We start from the raw sequence: 19,041 nt of genomic DNA on the forward strand, positions 1-19,041 counted from the left end.
ATTCTAGGTATTATTTTAAAGATATTTTTATTGGAAAAGGGATTTTCCAAATTACATCTTATCAAAAACAATACAAAAGAACAGAACTAAACTTGTGTATATGTAGATATAAATAAATAAATAAATAAAACAGCTCGGCATGACATTTGATTAATTCAATTTAATTTGCCCAGTTGCTGTGATTGCGCTGGTGTCACAGCCCTCACCCTCCAGCCTGGTTATTAGGTGTGAAGAACAGACAGTGCTGATAGCTGATTAACCCAATAGTCTGCACACATCCCGAAGTCTCTCATTTTCCACACAGAGGTGTGTGACTAAGGCAGCCAATAACCTGTTCACTTAGCCTGATGGCCATTGAGAGACCCAGCAGCCTGATTAAGGAGCAGTTAGAGGGTTAATTCCACCTCAGAGGCCACGACACTTTGGAAACACGGACAGACCTGAGGGCGTTATTCACTTCCACCCTGTGTAGATTGTGGGAGGGAAGGAATGGGGGGGTGTACAATCTCCCACAATGCACGTCCCCTCATATCAGCCTCATCGTTGACCAGCCCACCGAGGGACCCCCTCCCACCAAGGAATTCAGGACCTAGCCCCAGGCTGGGATCCGGCCTGTTGTTCCACACAGGCCTATTACGGAGTGCCTGGTAGCCATCAGGGGGAGCTATCCTTGTTCTGATGAGCCAGTCCAATGGTGAGCTTGCTTAGGTCATTCACTGTGTACACTCTGGGTGGAACAACCTCTTTTTAGAAACTGGCATTTCCCAAAGGGGGAGGGTGTCACCCCAACCATAAAACTACCCCCTCCGCCCCGCACCTGCCCTCCCTCACAAGGTCTCTGAATCACTAGTTTATCAGAACAGGTGTGTGCAACATGGCCCAGTAACAAAACCATTCAACTCCCATATCCTTGTGAAGGTCCTGATGCCCACCTGGGCCTTAGCCTATAGGAATGATCATGCTAATGTCACTGGGCCATAATCCACTCCTCCTAGGGGTCTGGGGACATGGTCTGTAATCCCTGGGCAGTAACCCACAGCCTCCTGGGAGTCTGGAGGAATGGCCTGAAAACCCACCCTGGCTGATGCAGGACACCTTGAAGAAAATTTGAATGCACTAAAAAAAAGCAAGCCCTACGGCAACCGTGAAACCATTGTCAGTTGTTGTCAAAGCCCATCTGGTTCACTAACGTCATTTCGGGAAGGAAGCCACCATTTTTACCTAGTCTGGTCTACCCTCCCTAGTGGTTAGGATTTGGAATTCTCACTGCCACAGCCCAGGATCGATTCCCAGTTAGGGAAAGAGAGCCCATATATATGATGAGGCCAGTGGTGCAAAGGCTACCATTCCTAGTTATAGATCCAAAGATTATCAGTGCAACTCCTACTTGGGCATGAATGCAATTTGCAACTTTTCAGGACACCAGATTGTGGTGGCAATTGAAGTACTTTACTGTTTTATTCATTCACTGTATCATTTACTGTTCTATTCACTTATTATTCACTGTACTACTCACTATTATTTACTGTATTAATAATTCACTATTATTTACTCTTTCATTCACTATTATTCACTGTATTACTCGCTGTATTAATACTTCACTGTATTATTCACTATTATTCATTGTATTATTTACTGTTTTATTCACTGTATTACTCACTGTATTAATAATTCACTGTATTATTTACTGTATTATTTACTGTGATAGTCACTGTTTTAGTTATTCACTGTAAAATGCAAGTGACAATAAATCATTCAAATTCAAATACGTGTGACTCCAGACCCACAGCAGTGCCTCTTAACTGCCCTCTGAAGTGTTCGAGCAGCTCACTCAGTTCAAGGCCATTCGGAATAGACTATAGCTGGTGTCTGCACCAGCATCCTCTACGTGCAATGAATAAATAAACGTCTTCTGGGGGGCTTGGATTCAGCTTGCATGAGTGTACCCCAGACAACAGCTCGCGAGTGTGTGAAATAATTGAGACACCAAACTGCTGTCTGGTTTTAATTAGCCCCCTATGTTGGCTGACAGGACAGCGACTGGGTGAGAGGGTGGGGAGAGGCATTGGAATTCTCCTGTGGGGTCAGATAGGTTAACATGCGGAGTGGACCCATCCTGTTTTTGGGCACATTTTCCATCGGGGCTATGTGTTTCTTATGGAAATTTGACAATTGGAGGGGCGAGGAACTGGAAGGCAAAGTCTACACTGAAATGCTGTCACAGTCAGTGAGGAAATGGGCTGTTGCTTTGATCCATTCAGAAATGGCTGGCACATGCTCTGGTCAAAGCAAGGGACCCTGGAGGCACCAACTTCTTACAATATTTACAATGGAGATAAATCCTCAGATCAACACACTGTGCTGAACTGAGAGAGCTCACACAGCTCTGGGAGTAAACTTACACAAACACTTCTCAGCAACTCCAAGAATAAAATCCTGCAGACTGATGGTGAATCCATACATGGAGGAACTTTCTTCTAATCGGATGGTAGTCTCTGCTCAGAGTCTATCAGGAGATGACCCCATGATGACAGATTGCAATTTTCAAGGCAGTGAGGTCACGTCAGGGGGTAAGGCTGACCTCTCAGCTCAGGCATCGGTCTCTGATCTTGGACTTATTCCAAGGTTCAGGTGAAAGGTTATCCCTCATTGACAGGCCATTGCCAGGAGCAGGTAAAGAGAACCTTCAAAACAGAACTGTGTCACTGCAAAGCCTCAAGGTGTCCCAGAACATTTCACCAGGAACACAAAGAAAACAACCTCCTCTTCATTGAACAGAGCTATGAGAGGGAACAGAATCGAGTTTACTTCAGATTTCCAACATCTACAGTATTTTGCTTATGAATGAGAAGGAGTTTGAGTCCATTCGGATTGTGTAGAGTGGGAGTGCATGTGAAGGGTTTTGAGGCAAAAGTGAGGACTGCAGATGCTGGAGATCAGAGTCTAGATTAGAGTGGTGCTGGAAAAGCACAGCAGGTCAGGCAGCATCTGAGAAGCAGGAAAATCGATGTTTTGGGCAAAAGCCCCTTCATCAGGAAAGGGGTTTGAGTCCGTTGGGATTGTGCAGAGTGGGAGTGAATGGGTGGGGTTTGGGTCTATTGTGATTCCGTTCCAGTTGTGGCTTTGTCTGGATATTAAGATGGCAGTGAGCTCAGAGTTCTGCCTGAGTAAACTGGAGTAGTAGCTGTCAGGATCCTGGGAAAGTCTGTCTGACAATCTCCAAGGGACTGTTTTACAGTTTGCAAAATTTTAGTCAATTTGGAGGAGCTGCAGTATCCACATCATAGACCTGTGCTGGTATCAGCCCATCAAGACAGTCCCATGGACCATTGTGAAACCATTGTGCAGCCTAAAGGTCTCACCAGGCAGCCCCAGGTCTCACCAAACACACTGTAAAAGACTTCAAACCACAAAATGAATAGTATCACAAGCATTCCCACTCTGATTGAGGCAATGGACTGGATCCTATTAGAAAGAAAGGAAAATGTAGATTTCTACAGTGAAATAAAAATAAAATGTAGATCTGAAATTAAAGCACGAAATGATGGAAAATCTCAGCAAGTCTGGCAGCATCTGTGGAGAGAGAAACCAATTTAATGTTTCAAGTCTGGCATGAGTCTTCTTCAGAACTGAAGAACTGAGAAGCTTTATTCTGAAGTAAAGTCAGACAAGATTCAAAATGTTAACTTTGTTGCTCTCTCCATAGATGCTGCCAGACCTGTTGAGTTTCTCCAGCAATGTCTGCTTTAATTGCAGATTCCTATAGTCCCATCTGCAATCTCAGAGTTTCTCACTCTGAGCAGCATTTTACAGGGGCAGCATGGTGGCTCAGTGGTTAGCACTACTGCCTGACAGTACCAGGGACCTGGTTCGATTCCAGTCTCGCATGACTGTCTGTGTGGGGTCTGCACCTTCTCACTGTGTTTGCGTGGGTTTCCTCCCACAATCCAAAGATGTGCAGGTCGGGTGAATTGGCCATGCTAAATTACCCACAGTGTTCAGGGATGTGTGCATTAGTCAGGCAAATGTAGGGGAATGGGTTGCCATGGTCTGAAAGGCCTGTTTCCATGCTGTAGGGATTCTAATTCAATTCAGAGTCAACAATAGTTTGTTTTCAAGAACTCTTCTTAAGATTTTTTAAGGGTTTTTTTTAATTTTGCAGTTGAGGTTGGGGGCGGTTATATCACATTTTCAATGTTTACTGTTTCACTAACTCCTTTATTAGGGGAGATGCAATACAGAGTAACAATACTGTCTGTACGTGCTGAACACCAAAACAGAACTGGAATTCATCAAAATCATGAATAATGATCAGTGTTCTATTAAACTTAAAGGCGCCATAGACAAAACATAGCTGGGTCCAAATCCTGGAATTCCGTCCTGAAGGGCATTGTGGGTCGACCAACAGCAGGAGGACTGCAGCTCACCTCCCTCCCCAACCCCGGGCAATTAGCCTCAGGCTGAAGGAATCAGAACAATGATGAGGACACAGTAGGGACAACTTTACTCTCTACCTAACCCCACATGGGATGTGGGTGTCACCGGCTGAGTCAGCATCTATTACCCGTCCTTAGTTGCCCCATTGAAAAGGTGGGGGTGAGCTACCTTCTGGAACCGCTGCAGTCCGTGTGCTGTAGGTTGACCCACAATGTCCCTGAGGGAGGGAATTCCAGGATTTTAACCCAGCAACAGTGAGGAAGCTCTGAAGGTCCAAGCAGCTAAAGGCACAGTTGCCAATATCATGGATTGATACGACTTCATCAACCAGCATGCCCTGTCCTGTGAACCTTGACCCTTATCCTCAGTACCTTGTAGTCACATGCCACACAGTGACATGAACAGGCTGAGAGTTGAAAAATGTGGTGCTGGAAAAACACAGCAAGCCAGGCAGCATCCGAGGAGCAGGAGAATCGACGTTTCGGGCATAAGCCCTTCTTCAGGAGTGAGGCTGGTGTGCCAAGCAGGACTCACGGAGATCCTTGTAGAGGGAGGAGGAGAGCTTCTTCAAGGTAGGTATCCTTGAACAGGCTGAGAGTCTGGCTCAAGGATGAGGGTCTTGGAGAGTCATAGGTCTCAGACTGCCTCAGCAGAAAATTAAAAAAAATCTGTTCTTTGATGTTTCTGCATTCACAGCTCGACAGTGCTATAAATAGCACATCTGAAAGTGAGATCTCAGAGCCAAGGACATGGCCTGCTCAGGGTGGCAGCTGTGCATTTGACAAGGCAATGGTTTGTGCCATTGGGACCAGCTCAGCCCAACACTGAGCTGCTCCTGGTGTGGCTCAATCTGAGGGATCAGTCTCTGCTGCATTTACTGCACAGGAAGGACTGGGGGCTGGGAATGGGCTGAGAATGTGCAGCTTTCAATTCAGCTCCGTTTTCTCTCATCCCTGGGTCAGTGGGTTTATTTTTTTCTCACCTCTTTGAAGCAAGCAGCTCCAGAGGGCACAACAGTCAGTGCCCATCTCCTAGTGGTCAGGGCCGTGGCATTTACATCTCACTGGTAAAGGTCCTTCCAACAGGGAGAGACACACTCGAGAGCTCACTATCCAGTGGACATTTTACTGTACAGAAGGTCTCTGGGGTCCACAGCAGCCAGTTATCTTGTGAGTGCAGCTGAGCCAATGCCGAGGATGTGTCTTCACAATGAGCAGATGCAAATGGGATAAGCACTGCAGGACCCTGAGATTGGTGCCCTCATCCTGTTGAGGGCATGTGTGTTCTGTTGGGTGTGTGTTGGAGTTAGATAAACATGAGGATTAGATTAGATTCCCTACAGTGTGCAAACAGGCCCTTTGGCCCAACTAGTCCACACCGATCCTCCGAAGATTAACCCACCCAGACCCATTTCCCTCTGACTAATGCGCCTAACTCTATGGGCAATTTAGCATGGCCAATTCACCTGGCCTGCACATCTTTGGAGTGTGGGAGGAAACCCACGCAGACATTGGGGAAAATGTGCAAACTCCATTCAGACAGTCGGCTGAGGTGGGAATCGAACCCGGGTCCCTGTGAGGCAGCAGTGCTAACCACAGAGCCACCATGCCACTGTATTGCTAAGTGGTAGAAAGTGAGTGCATTTCTGAGCCACGTACTGCAGCAAAGTGTTCAGTCAGGGTTCTGACTGCAGGTCTTGGAATAATGGGAATGAACATTATGTCCCAGTGTTACTGGGTCTGGAGAAGATGGAACATACTCAGTGTTCCTGCTCCTGATCACTCTGTGTGAGTGTAGATGTTGGCCAATAGCCTCTCTCTCTGTCTCTCATAGATTCGCACAGTGCAGAATAGACCCTTCAGCCCATTGAGTCTGCACCAACATTAATACCATTAAAAATGCACTAATCCTGATTTCCTGCACTTCTTCCATATCCTTGAATGTTATGATATTTGAAGTACTCATCCAAATTTTTTTTCCCAAGGATGTGAGGTTTCCAGCCTCTGCTATCTTCCCAGGCAATGCATTCCACATTCCCAGCACCTGATGGGTGAAAAAGTTTTTTTCCCAAATCTCCTGTCCCTTACCCTAAAACTATACTGTCTTGTGATTGACCCCTCAACCCAAGGGAATACCTGCTTTGTGTTCACCCTGTCCATGCCCCTCATATCTCCCCCCATGTCATCTCTGCTCTTCAGAAAACAATCCAAATCTATCTCGTCTCTCCTTATAGTTCAGTTTCTCCATCCCAGGCAACATCCTGGTGAACCTTCTCTGTAACCCCCTCTAGTGCTACCACATCCTTCCTGCAGGGAGGTGACCAGAACTGAACGCTGTCCTCCAGTTGTGCACTGACCAATGCTCTGTACAACTCCGACATTATCTCCTTTTATACTCTGTGCCAGCAAGTGATGAAAGCAAGTGTCACATATGTCTCCTTAACTATTCTATTCACATGATCCGCTGACTTCAGAGACTTGTGAATAACTACCCCAAGCTCCCTCTGGTGTCTAAGCTACCTAGTGTACTGCCATTCATTAAATACACCCTCATCTTGTTACTTCTTCCAAAGTGTATTACCTCACATTTATCAGGATTAAACACCATCTACCATTGGTCTGTCCATCCGACCAACCCACCCGTTTCTTCCTGTAACCCACAACCACCATCTTCATTATTAACCACTCCACCAATCTTGGTGTCATTTACTAACTTAACATTCCCCCCCCCCATCCATATCATATCTGTACATAACAAACAATAAGGGTCCTGGTGCGCTGCTCCTTGTGGTACACTGCTGACCCCAGTCTCCAGTCACACAAACAGCCACCTACCACTCCCCTTTCTGTCCTATTGCTAAGCCAGTTCCTGATCCATCTCATTAGGTTTTCCTTAATTCCATCTGCTTGAACCTTCTCAACCAGAGTCCCATGTGGAACCTTATCAAAGGCTTTGCTGAAATCTGCATAAACTGCATCAGCTGTACTTACCTCAGCCACACATCTTTGGATTGTGGGAGGAAACCAGAGCACCCATAGGAAACCCATACAGACACGGGGAGAATGTGCAAACTCCACACAGACAGTCCCCCGAGGCTAGAATTGAGCCCTGGTCCCTGACGCTGTGAGGCAGCAGCGCTGCCACTGTGTCGCACCAAAAGCTAAGAGATGGGGTGCACTTTGGTGCATGGAATGTGGAGATAGTATCAAATAAAGGAAACTGTTCTAAAGGCTGTGTGGGAGCAGAGCGACCTGGCTGTATATCTGTACAGGAGAAAGTGAGGACTGCAGATGTTGGAGATCAGAGTTGAGAGTGTGTTGCTGGAAAAGCACAGCAGATCAAGCAGCATCTGAGGAGCAGAAGAATCAAAGTTTTGGGCATAAGCCCTTCATCAGGAATGGCTTCATCAGGATGAAGGGCTTATGCCTGAAATGTCGACTCTCCTGCTCCTCAGATGCTGCCTGATCTGCTGTGCTTTTCCAGCAACACGCTCTCAACTCTGATCTCCAGCATCTGCTAATGTCATTAAAGGTCGCTGGACAGGTAGAGAAAGCTGTTAATAAATCATACAGTTTTCCACAGGCTTTGTTAACAGGGGTATAGAGCACAAGAATAAAATCATGAGGGACATGGATAGGGTAAATAGACAAGGTCTTTTCCCTGGGGTTGGGGAGTCCAGAACTAGAGGGCATAGATTTAGGGTGAGAGGGGAAAGATATAAAAGAGACCTAAGAGGCAACTTTTTCACGCAGAGGGTGGTATGTGTATGGAATGAGCTGCCAGAGGAAGTGGTGGAGGCTGGTACAATGACAGCATTTAAAAGGCATATGGATGGGGACATGAATAGGAAGGGTTTGGAGGGATATGGGCCGGGTGCTGGCAAATGGGACTAAATTAATTTATGGTATCTGGTCGGCATGAATGAGTTGGATCAAAGGGTCTGTTTCCATGCTGTACATCTCTATGACTCTGTGACGAAGAGGAAGCAGGAGGTGTTGAACCTGTACAGGACATTGCTTCAAGCTCAGCTGGAGTATTGTGTACAGTTCCGGGGAGCACACTTTGGGAATGATGTGAACACATTGGAGAGAGCACAGACGAACGCTGAATGGTTTGAAGGAAGACAATCCTTCAGTTATAGAGATAGATTAAAGAAGTTGAGGCTGTTTTTCTCAATCCCAAAAGAGAAAAGGCTGGAAAATCTCAGCAGGTCTGGCAGCATCTGTAAGGAGAGAAAAGAGCTGACCTTTCGAGTCTAACTGACCCTTTTTCAAAGCTAAAAAAAAGGGGAGAAATAGGGAGGTATTTATACTAGGCTGAGAGAAGGTGAGTCATGGCTCCAGAAGCAAAGGTAGCAATAAAGGGGTGATAATGACAGTGCATAGAGAGATTATAGGGAGATTAGGAGCTGTGAATGACCAAGGCTGAAGCCAGTGCTATGTGACAAAATATGTGGGAGATGGGTGAAGCAGAGGCAAAATGGAAAACAGGGGAGAAGGACAGCAAAGGGGGAAGAGGAGAGGAAAAAGGTGATGAGAGAGTGGGGAGCGAGAGAAAGAGAGACGATCAAGAAATAAGAGGTACAGAACAGTGAAAAAAATATATATAAAAATATAAATAAAATAAATGAAATAAGATTATCTGAAGTTCAGGGGCTGGACGTGTGGATGGAGACAGGTTCAACTGAAGCATTCCAAAGGACAGAGGGTAGTGACTTAAACAGAAACAATGTATAGGGTTAGGGGGAGAAGGCAGGGGTTTGGTACACACTGTCTCTCAGTCACACACTAACACACTCACTTACGCGCTCACACACACTGTCTCACTCACTAATACACTCACCAACACACACTCCCTCTCACTCACACATACACACTCTCTCACACGAACACAGACACACTCTCTCACGCACATACACACTCACACATACTTACTCTCACACACTAACACTCACTAACACACTCTCTCACTCACACTTACACATACACACTCTCACACACTAACATACACACTTACTCTCACACACAACACACAGACTTACACACTAATACACTCACACTTGCACACACACACTCTCACTCACACACCCACTTTCACACTCGAACACACAATTTACACACATTCACTTTATCTGATTCACACACTAACACACTCACACTTACACACATACACACTCTCACACACTAACACATTCACACTTACACATACACTCTATCTCACACACTAACACACACTCATATGTAGACACACACACACTCACACACTGTCTCTCACTAACACATTCACTTACATACACTTACACACACACTCTCACTCGCATTGACACACGCACAGACCCACCGTCACTAACACACTAATCCTCACACACATACACTCACTCTCCCCCATGTACAGAGGACAAGTGATTTAAATTAAATCCTCCTCATACAGGAGTGACCATTGCACACCTATGTGACACACTCACACCTGAATGGTTGCACAAACATTTGAAGAACCTGCCCACACACTTTTATCATCTTTTGTTCCTTTGTTCAATGTACTTTTTCTAAATCTGTACCAGGGACAGGGTTGTAATTGTCTCTTTAAACTCCGTCAGGAACTGAAAGGAGAAATCAACACTTCATTGATTCAGAGGATAACAATTGGGAACAAACGATAGGGGGGTCAGAGAGGGTGGGGGTCAGAGAGGGTGAGGGGGTCAGAGAGGGTGGGGGTCAGAGAGGGTGAGGGGGTCAGAGAGGGTGAGGGGGGTCAGAGAGGGTGGGGGTCAGAGAGGGTGAGGGGGTCAGAGAGGGTGAGGGGGTCAGAGAGGGTGGGGGTCAGAGAGGGTGAGGGGGTCAGAGAGGGTGGGGGTCAGAGAGGGTGAGGGGGTCAGAGAGGGTGGGTTTCAGAGAGGTTGGGGGTCAGAGAGGGTGGGGGTCAGAGAGGGTGAGGGGGGTCAGAGAGGGTGGGGGTCAGAGAGGGTGGGGGTCAGAGAGGGTGAGGGGGTCAGAGAGGGTGAGGGGGGTCAAAGAGGGTGGGTTTCAGAGAGGTTGGGGGTCAGAGAGGGTGGGGGTCAGAGAGGGTGAGGGGGGTCAGAGAGGGTGGGGGTCAGAGAGGGTGGGGGTCAGAGAGGGTGAGGGGGGTCAGAGAGGGTGGGGGTCAGAGAGGGTGAGGGGGGTCAGAGAGGGTGGGGGTCAGAGAGGGTGAGGGTCAGAGAGGGTGAGGGGGCTCAGAGAGGGTGAGGGGGGTCAGAGAGGGTGGGGTCAGAGAGGGTGAGGGGGGTCAGAGAGGGTGGGGGTCAGAGAGGGTGAGGGGGGTCAGAGAGGGTGGGGGTCAGAGAGGTTGGGGGGGTCAGAGAGGGTGAGAGTCAGAGAGGGTGAGGGGGGGTCTGGGAGGGTGAGGGTCAGAGAGGGTGAGGGGGTCTAGGAGGGTGAGTGTCAGAGAGGGTGAGGGGGGTCAGAGAGGGTGAGGGGTGGTTAGGGAGGGAGGGTGGGGTGAGAGGTCAGAGAGAGTGAGGGGGGTAAGGGAGGGTGGGGGTCAGAGAGGGTGAGGGGGTATGGGAGGGTGGGGGTCAGAGAGGGTGGGGGGGTATGGGAGGGTGGGGGTCAGAGAGGGTGAGAGGGGTCAGGGTAGGTGGGGGTCAGAGAGGGTGAGGGGGGTCAGAGAGGGTGAGGGGGTCAGAGAGGGTGAGGGGTGGTCAGGGAGGGTGAGGGTCAGAGAGGGTGAGGGGCGTCAGGGACGGTGGGTGTGTGTCAGGGAGGGAGGGTGGGGTGAGGTGTCAGAGAGGGGCCAGAGATCCCCCCTGGGTCCTGTCCCAGGGAGGCTGTGCTTTGTCAGGTTTTGCCTCCAGCCGGTTGCTGTGATGGGGATGGGTTGTTCTGAATCGCTGTCCCTGGTGCTGCTGACACTCTGTGCCAGCAGCAGAGATTTCTCTGGCTTGAGAGAGGCTACTATTGCCTGGAGCTGGCTCCTCTCTCTGAGAGAGGGCAGAGTGAAGCAGTGCTCAGAACTGAGCTCACTGCTCACCAGCTCACATCCCCCCTCTTTCTCTCTACATCTGCTAAAGCTTTATTTCTGAAATCATCTTTTGAAACCATCCCTTTTCTGGGAGCTAACTTTCATTCAATTCAAACAGCAAAAACAAGTGCTGTTTGCAGGAAGGGGAGGAACGTACCGTCACAGAGATTTCTCCTGACCTTGCCTAAGCCCTTTATTCCGGAGATCAGAGTCAGCCGACACTATCAGCTCGCAGGTTAGTGTGGATTTGGAATTATCTGTATCGCTCACTGTGTCTTCCAGTTTGTACCAATTTGTGCTAATTTATGTGGATCTGTCTGCATACAACCAGGGTGGGGGGGGGTGAGTGAGTGTGCATTGAATGTATCAGATTGTGGATGAGTGTGAGAGAATGTGTGGGAGTGTGTGAAGGAGTTTGTGAGTGAATGTGTCTGTGAGTGTGCATGTGAGTATGTTGTGTGCATGCTGTTTGTGTGTGTGTGTGTGTGTGTGTGTGTGTGTGTGTGTGTGTATACCCATTCACAGTTCACTGAGATGAATTCAAGCAGAGTTTGTTCATTCAAAGAGACATAGGGGAATTTCACAGTCAGTTCACAGTGAACAGACACCACAGAAAACTCAAAATGGTGAAAAGACTGAAACTTTGGCCAATCTCCTGATACACTGTTAATTGGTCAGTGTGCCCACAGCACAGAAACTACTCTTTACTGATCAAACTGCAATGCACTTTGTCCTGGAGAATAGAATCAGAAAGATGATTCCATCGAGTTGATGATACCTTAGTAACGGCTGTCATGAGGGATTTATACAATGTCGTATGTCCCACAGGAAGGTAGCTCTGTTTGTACTGTACACCAGGTGCAGTGTACGGGTTTGTAACATACACAGAGTGCAAAATTTATAATTCCAATATACACAATATGGTGTACATTTGTGTAACACACACAGCAAAATCTGTGTGTTTGTAGTACTCAAGCAGTACTCTGTGTGCATTTTAATATCTGCGCGGCGCTGTCTGTGTATTTACAATGTACATGCTGCACTGTACTTACATTTATCATATACACACCGCATTGTATTTTTACTCAGACAGACAGCACAGTGTTTCTACTTATAACATACACACAGCATTTTTGTTCAATTAGACAAACAGAAAGCTAATGGGATCCTTGGGTTTATAATAGACAATAGACAATAGGTGCAGGAGTAGGCCATTCTGCCCTTCGAGCCTGCACCACCATTCATTATGATTCTGGCTGATCATCCTTAATCAGTATCCTGTTCCTGCCTTATCTCCATAACCCTTGATTCCACTATCCTTGAGAGCTCGATCCAACTCTTTCTTAAATGAATCCAGAGACTGGGCCTCCACTGCTCTCTGGGGCAGAGCATTCCACACAGCCACCACTCTCTGGGTGAAGAAGTTTCTCCTCATCTCTGTCCTAAATGGTCTACCCCGTATTTTTTAGCTGTGTCCTCTGGTTCGGCACTCACCCATCAGCGGAAACATGTTTCCTGCCTCCAGAGTGTCCAATCCTTTAATAATCTTATATGTCTCAATCAGATCCCCTCTCAGTCTTCTAAACTCAAGGGTGTACAAGCCCAGTCGCTCCAGTCTTTCAGCGTAAGGTAGTCCCGCCATTCCAGGAATTGACCTCGTGAACCTACGCTGCACTCCCTCAATAGCCAGAATGTCTTTCCTCAAATTTGGAGACCAGAACTGTATACAATATTCCAGGTGCGGTCTCACCAGGGCCCTGTACAGCTGCAGAAGAACCTCTTTGCTTCTATACTCAATCCCTCTTGTTATGAAGGCCAGCATGCTATTAGCCTTCTTCACTACCTGCTGTACCTGCATGCTTACCTTCATTGACTGGTGTACAAGAACACCCAGATAAATAGAGGCATAGAGTATAAAAGCAAGGAGGTGATGCTACACCTCTACAAATCATTGGTCAGACCATATCTGGAATATTGTGTTCAGTTCTGGGCACCTTATTTAAGGAAGGATGTTAAAATCTGGAGACAGTTCAAAGGAGATTTACCTGAATAACACTAGGAATACAGGGTTTTAGATGCAAGGAATAATTACAGAAATAGGGTTTATTGTCATTAGAGCAGTGAAGATTAAGACGTGATGTCACTGAGGTGGTCAAACTGAATAATTCTGACAAGGTAAAGGAGGGTATTCGGTTTCCACTCATCAGTTTGTCAGTAACTAGTGGTCACAGTTTCAAGACTGTTAGCAAGAGAGCTGGCAGTGAGGTTTGGAGGCGGATTCAATAGGAGATTTCAAAAGAGGTTTGGATGTATATTTGGAAGTTCTGATATCAGAGGGGTGCAGAGAGAGAGTTGGAGAGCAGGATTAGCTGGGTGGCTCTTTCAAGAGCGAGTACAGACATGATGGATTGAATGTCCTCATTCTGTACAGTAAAACTTGATCATTCGATGACAGGACAGTCTAGGTATTTATAATATACAACACAGCATCGTATTTCTACTTAGACAATACATTATTTGTATTTATGATATGCACACAGCATTACAGTTTTACTTAGTACGGTATTTGTATTTATAATACTCACAGCACTGAATCTTTATTTATACAGTCAGTACAAATATACATTCAGCATTGTATTTCAACATTGACAATACCGTATTTCTATTTGCAATATATACAGAGCATTATATGTTTATTTAGACAGATAGTGCAGTATTTGTATTTATAATGTACACACAGCATTGTGTTTTAATTTACAAAGGCAGTGCAGTTTTTGTATTTTTATTTAGACAGTCTGTACTATATTTGCTTTTATGGTATACACCCAGCATTTTATTTTTACTTAGACCGACAGCACAGTATTTGTATCTATAATATATGCATGGCACTGTGTCTTTCTAAGATAGTATGGTATTTGTATTTATCATATACACACCGCATTGTATTTTTACTCAGACAGACAGCACAGTGTTTCTATTTATAACATACACACAGCATTTTTGTTCAATTAGACAAACAGAAGGCTAATGGGATCCTTGGGTTTATAAATAGAGGCATAGAGTATAAAAGCAAGGAGGTGATGCTACACCTCTACAAATCATTGGTCAGACCATGTCTGGAATATTGTGTTCAGTTCTGGGCACCTTATTTAAGGAAGGATGTTAAAATCTGAGACAGTTCAAAGGAGATTTACCTGAATGATACCAGGATGAGGAATTTTAGATACAGGGAAAGATTAGAGAGATTTGGCTCACTATCTTTGGAGCAGTGAAGATGAAGACGTGACGTCATGAAGGGAAATCATGTCTGAGAAATTTATTAGAATTCTTTGAGCAGGTAACAAGTATTATGATAAAGATAAGGCAGTGGATGTTATATTTTTGGATTTTCAGAAGGTGTTCAATAAGGTATCACACACCAGGCTACTCAAAAAAAGTCAATAGTGTTATTAGCGTGGATAGAGGATTGGTTAACTAATAGAAAATAAACAGTTGGGATAAGGGGGACATTTTCAGGATGGCAGTTCCTAACTAGAGGTGTGTCACATGGATCAGTGATGGGGCCACAATTGTTTCCAATATATATTCATGCCTTGGATGTGGAAGTGAATGGACAGTCACCAAGTTTATGGATGACACAAAAATAGATGGGAAGGTAAGTGCTGAGGATGACACAAAGTGTCTACAGAGAGATGTGGACAGGTTAAGAGCATGAAGGAGGAGCTGGCCAGAGTTGATTGGAAGGGAAGTCAAGTAGGGAAGACAGTGGGGAAGCAACGGCAGGAGGTTCTGGAGGCAATTTGAGAGGCACAGCAGAAAATCATCCCAAGGAAGAAGAAACACACTAAAGGGAGGGTGATGAAACCATAGCTGATAGGAAATCAGGGACAGCATAAAAACAAAATAACAATCCTACAATGTGGTGAAGATTAGTGATGCCAGGGGATTAGGAAGCCTCCATCAACCAGAAGAGAACCTCCATCAAACAATAAGAGGGAGAAGATGAAATATGAGGGTAACGAAGCTAGTAATATAAAAGAAGACCACAGGAACATCTTTAGAGATATAAAAGGTCAGAGAGAAGGAAGAATGGATTTTGGAATGCCGACAAGTAAAGCTGGAGAAACAGTAGTAGGGAACAAAGAAACGGTGGAGGAATTGAATGGGTACTTTGCATCAGTTTTCACTGTGGAAGACACCAGCAGCACACCAGAACTTCGAGAGTCAGGGGCAGAGATGAGTGTAGTGGCCATCACTCAGGAGAAGGTGCTGAAGAAGCTGAAAGGTCTGAAGTTAGATAGATCACCTGAACCTGACTACACCCCGGAGTTCTGAAGGTAATAGCTAAGGAGACTGCGGAGACTCTAATGGTGGTCTTTCAGGAATCATTGGAGTTAGGGAGGGTCCCAGAGGACCAGAAAATATAACAACCCTGTTTAAGAAGGGAGGGGTCCAGAAGACAGGAAACTATAGGCCTGTTAGCCTGACCTCAGTCATTGGTAAGATTTTAGAGACCATTATTAAGGATGAGATTGCGGAGTACTTGGAGGTATTTGGGAAAATAGGGCTGAGTTAGGAAGGCTTCATCAGAGGGAGATCATACCTGACAAATCTGTTAGAATTCTTTCAGGAGGTAACAAGCAGTTTAGACGAGGGAGAGCCAATGGATGTGATCTATTTGGAATTCCAGAAGGCCTTTGACAAGGTTCCACACAGGAGGCTGCTAAATAAGAGCCCATGGTGTTAGGGGCAAGGTCCTGGCATGGATGGAGGATTGTGTGACTGGGAGGAGGCAGAGAGTGGGGATAAAGGGGTCTTTTTCAGGATGGCAGCCAGTGACTAGTGGAGTTCCATCGGGGTCAGTGTTGGGACCACAGCTATTCATGTTATACATTAATGATCTGAACAAAGGAACCAAAGGCATTGTTGTTAAGTTTGTAGATGATATGAAGATGGGTGGAGGGGTGGGTAGTGCTGAGGAAGCAGAGAGGCTGCAGGAGGGTGTGGACAGGCTGGGAGAGTGGGCACAGAAGTGGCAGACGGAGTACAATGTGGGAAAGTGTGAGGTTATACACTTCGTTAGGAAGAATAGAGGTATAGAATATTTTCGAAACAGGGAAAAGCTGTGGAAATCTGAAGCACAAAGAGACTTGGGAGTCTTTGTTCAGGATTCTCTTCAGGTTAACATGAAGGTTCAGTTGGCTGTTAGGAATACAAATACAATGTTAGCATTCATTTCGAGAGGGCTAGAATACAAGAGCAGGGATGTACTGCTGAGGCTGGATAAGGCTGTGGTCAAACCCCATTCAGAATATTGTGATCAGTTCTGGGCCCTGTATCTAAGGAAGGATGTGCTGACCTTGGAGAAGCCCCAGGAGGTTTATAAGAGTAATCCTGGGAAGAAGGGCTTGTCATATTAAAGGGGAGAAGAACTGAAATTCACAACTAATCTTGGAGGAACTGTTGGGCAAAGTTCACAGCACAGAATCAGACAAGTTAATTGTTGTTTTAAATCTGTCCAAGAGAAAGGCTGTATTAGTGAGTAAAATGGGTTCTTTCTTGATTATATGTTTTTGGAGATAAGTCTCTTTAGTAAACTTAAAATATAAGCCATAGCTATTAATTTAACCTGAGGCAGTGTTTGTAGAGGAATAAGAGGGTGTTATTTTCTGGGTCTGTAGATTGTGAAGGAGCAAAAATAGCCTTTGCAGTGATATGTACTTCTTGTCAGATGTGAGAGTTTAAAGAGAGTTTAAGGGTTACTGCAGATTATATCTGCCATAAATGGTGTGGGATGCGAATCTTATCAGATCGAATGGATCGGTTGAAGAGACAGTTAGAAGCGATGAGGAATTTGCAACAGCAACAGTATGTGATGGACAGCAGTTATAGGAAGGAGGGAAAGTCTCAGATACAGTCACATAGATGGGTTAACTCCAGGAAGGGTAAGAGAGGTAGGCACCTAGGGCAGGAGTCTTTTGTGGATATGCCCATTTCAAAAAGGTATGCTGTTTTGGAAAATGTAGGGGGTGATGGATTCTTAGGGGAACATAGCACGAACAGCCAAGTTTCTGGTGTTGAGACTGGCTCTAATGCAAGGAGGGGTACATCGGCTCTCAAGAGATAATTTGTGTTAGGGGATTCTGTAGTCTGAGGTACAGACAGACATTTCTGTGGCCAGCAGAAAAAAAGCAGAATGGTGTGTTGTTTCCCTGGTGCCAGGATCAAGGATGTCTCAGAAAGGGTGCAGAATGTTCTCAAGTGGGAGAGGGGTCAGCAAGAGGTCATTGTCCACATTGGAACCAATGACATAGGAAGGGAAAAGGTTGAGATTCTGAAGGGAGATTACAGAGAGTTAGGCAGGAATTTAAAAAGGAGGTCCTCGAGAATAGTAATATCTGGATTACTCCCAGTGCTACGAGCTAGTGAGAGCAGGAATAGGAGGATGGAGCAGATGAATGCATGGCTGAGGAGCTGGTGTATGGGAGAAGGATTCACATTTTTGGATCATTGGAATCTCTTTTGGGGTAGAAGTGAACTGTACAAGAAGGACGGATTGCACCTAAATCGGAAGGGGACTAATATACTGGCAGGGAAATTTGCTAGAACTGCTCGGGAGGATTTAAACTATAAGGTGGGGGGGGTGGGACCCAGGGAGATAGTGAGGAAAGAGATCGATCTGAGACAGGTACAGCTGAGAACAGAAGCGAGTCTAAAACAGTCAGGGCAGGCAGGGACAAGGTAGGACAAATAAATTAAACTGCATTTATTTCAATGCAAGGGGCCTAACAGGGAAGGCAGATGAACTCAGGGCATGGTTAGGAATATGGGACTGGGATATCATAGCAATTACAGGAACATGGCTCAGGGATGGGCAGGACGGGCAGCTTAATGCTCCAGGATACAAATGCTACAGGAAGGATAGAAAGGGAGACAAGAGAGGAGGGGGAGTGGTGTTTTTGATAAGGGACAGCATTACAGCTGCGCTGAGGGAGGATATTCCCGGAAATACATCCAGGGAAGTTATTTGGGTGGAACTGAGAAATAAGAAAGGGATAATCACTTTATTGGGATTGTATTATAGACCCCCTAACAGTCAGAAGGAAATGAGAAACAAGCTTATAAGGAGATCTCAGCTATCTGTAAGAATAATAGGGTGGTTATGGTAGGGGATTTTAACTTTCCAAACATAGACTGGGACTGCAATAGTGTTAAAGGTTTAGATGGAGAGGAATTTCTTAAGTGTGTGCAAGACAATTTTCTGTTTCAGTATGTGGATGTAACTACTAGAGAAGGTGCAAAACTTGACCTACTCTTGGGAAATAAGGCAGGGCAGGTGACTGAGGTGTCAGTGGGGGAGCACTTTGGGGCCAGTGACCGTAATTCTATTCGTTTTAAAATAGTGATGGAAAAGGATAGACCAGATCTAAAAGTTGAAGTTCTAAATTGGAGAAAGGCCAATTTTGACAGTATTAGGCAAGGACTTTCGAAAGCTGATTGGAGGCAGATGTTCACAGGTAAAGGGACGGCTGGAAAATGGGAAGCCTTCAGAAATGAGATAACAAGAATCCAGAGAAAGTATATTCCTGTCAGGGTGAAAGGGAA

The 19,041-nt window shown here is 45.8% G+C and overlaps 1 protein-coding gene across 1 annotated transcript in view; it reads left to right on the forward strand.

Moving 5' to 3' along the window:
• Positions 1-11,435: 11,435 nt before the first annotated feature.
• LOC140453230 (uncharacterized) overlaps positions 11,436-19,041 on the forward strand; it is a 144,600-nt gene continuing 136,994 nt past the window's right edge. Inside the window, exon 1 of the mRNA XM_072547805.1 lies at positions 11,436-11,671. The gene's annotated coding sequence lies outside the window, so the exon portion shown is untranslated. The remainder of the gene's footprint in view (positions 11,672-19,041) is intronic.

The sequence above is a fragment of the Chiloscyllium punctatum genome, chromosome 26, assembly GCF_047496795.1.
Source record: "Chiloscyllium punctatum isolate Juve2018m chromosome 26, sChiPun1.3, whole genome shotgun sequence".
NCBI classification, from domain to species: domain Eukaryota; kingdom Metazoa; phylum Chordata; class Chondrichthyes; order Orectolobiformes; family Hemiscylliidae; genus Chiloscyllium; species Chiloscyllium punctatum.